This window comes from Tupaia chinensis, unplaced genomic scaffold, assembly GCF_000334495.1.
Source record: "Tupaia chinensis unplaced genomic scaffold, TupChi_1.0 Scaffold000458_2, whole genome shotgun sequence".
NCBI classification, from domain to species: Eukaryota; Metazoa; Chordata; class Mammalia; order Scandentia; family Tupaiidae; genus Tupaia; species Tupaia belangeri.
In genome coordinates, this window is record NW_006159967.1 from 190,913 (window position 1) to 193,247 (window position 2,335).

Here is a 2,335-nt window from a genome sequence, read left to right on the forward strand (position 1 = left end):
ACATGTGGATTTTTTTCATTTTGCTGTATGCATGAAAATTGAAACAAAATCATCAAGCTCAGATCTTGGCCTTGTAATATCTGGTGATAATATTTTCGATGCATTTTTTCCAAGCTGTCACCAAATTGGACCTTCATCATAACCATGGTATTGCATACTGAAAGCGTCTTACTAAGTTTTCCATAAAGCAGAGCCTGAAACCAGCCCTGAAGCTCAAGTTCTTTACTGAGTAGTGTGAATCAGAAAGGAGGAGTGATGGACAAGGAAGTGAAGCAGGGAGGGGAGAGAGCTAATGCAAAAATGCATTTCTGTTTGCTCATCTCTCTCATAGGACCATTGAACTGCCTTGTGAAGTTCAGGGCTGCCCAACCAGATGAGAAAGTGGGAAAAGCATTTCTCTGAAATCTCCAGCCCATGATGAGTTTGTCTCTGCCCTTACAGATTGTTCCATGTCCTGGATTCCTCTAAGTCCCTGCCTTGGTGTCAACAAAGAAGCCCTGAGCTGAAAAGTCAGAGCTTTGTGCAAAGGCTAGGTACTGTATGACTGTTTGCAGGAAACTAGAGCCTGAACAGAACCAGCTGTTATGGCAGGAGCTGGAATAAGAGACAGGTGAGGCTGAGAGAACTGACGTGGTGCCCAAGAAGTGTCAGGTACACAGACTTCTGTCTTCCTGAAGAAATTGAGTCAACTGACTCACAAAGTTATATACTTGTCTCTTTTAAAAATGTACTACACAATTCTATTTGGAACATCAATCTAAAAAAAAAAAAAAAGCAATGAAAAAAAGCTAACATTTTCCTCACTCAGTTTTAAATAGGCTCCTTTATTCAGATAGGTTAAAAAAAATTAGGCTTCCTCCCCATACTTCCACACACATTGCCCTAACTAATTAAGCAAAACCTTAAGTCATTCAACATTTACAAGATAAGAGGAGTGTATTTAAAAACGATTGAGCAAAATATCAAACAACAAATTATTGATATGACCTCTCCCCTGAACACAATTTATTAATTCTGTAAAAAGTCTAATAATATAAGCACTAGACTGCCATTTTAAGGACATTTGACGGCAGCCCCAAAAGAAAACACATACAGAGGATGTTGTGGTTGAAATGTGAAATCTGAGATTTATCTTAGCCCCTTCAGCAGCTCCAGCACCACCCCGATTTGGACTCTTTTTTTTTTTTTTAATTTTTTAGTTTATTAATCCTCTCATGAAAAATCCGCACAATCACCACAGATAGTCATTGCAGAATCTTTACTCCTTCAGCTTTTTGCAGGCACCAACATTGGCCTTTGCAGTCCCCCTGACTGTCTTCATTCTGTTCATTCTGTTCTTTCACTGTTTTCTTGACGTCTTTTTCTTCTCATAAGGGTCATGTCTTGCAAGTCTGTGTTTGGGTTCATATTTCTTCACATAACCCAAAGAATCGTAAATCACACCAAAGCCAGTTGTCTTGCCACCACCAAAATGGGTTCTGAACCCATACACAAAGATGATATCTGATGTGATCATGTACTTCTTTGCTAGTTTTTCCCGAATTTCTGTCTTAGGTACTATTGCCTGCCCAGGGTGAAGGACATCAATGACCATCTATTTCCTCTGAAATAGTCAGTTGGTCATGAATTTCCTGGTTTGGATAGTTACTGTGTCATTCATGATGGCGGTATATCCTCAAGCAGCCACAGGGGTAGGGGGGGAATGCTGGACTCTTATTTAAATACCTTTTTATCCTGGAGCTGGCAGGTGTCATGGGGTTAATGCAACTGGACTACCACATGGCTGACTGCAGTTTGAGTCCCAGACCTGGCACCTTGCTTTCTCTCTCTGTGTGTCTCTCTCTGGTCAACTTTAAAAATAAAATAAAATAATGACAATGAATAAAATTAAACTTTAAAAATAAGATAAAATAATGACAATGAATAAAATTAAATAAAATAATTTTTTTAAAAAAAACCCTTTTGTTCCATTAAGTGTTATTTGTTTCCTACACTTGCTCACCGTTCATTAAACTAATCTCCCTTAGGCTCTGCAGCAATTAATCAACATGTATTAAATCCTTTCTGTTTGAAATACTCAGAATGATTTTTTTTTTGAATGGACACTGACTAATATTTGTACCCAGAAGGATATGTATGTGTGTTGTTCAGATATATCCTTTTCTTGCTCTGGTCATATCTAACTGTTCATATTGTCATGTATCTCAGTTTTTTTAAATTAGTAGTATGTTTTGGAAATATTTTCATATCAGCTCATAAGCTAGCTCCCTCATTTTGTGTGTGTGTGTGTTGTTTGTTGGTTCACTTTTTTTTTTTGGAGAGGTTTTTTTTTTTT

At 37.6% G+C, this 2,335-nt stretch overlaps 1 pseudogene; it reads right to left on the reverse strand.

Annotated features, from left to right (window-relative positions):
* Window positions 1–1,339: 1,339 nt before the first annotated feature.
* On the reverse strand, window positions 1,340–1,594 carry LOC106735605 (40S ribosomal protein S24 pseudogene; annotated as a pseudogene).
* Window positions 1,595–2,335: the final 741 nt, after the last annotated feature.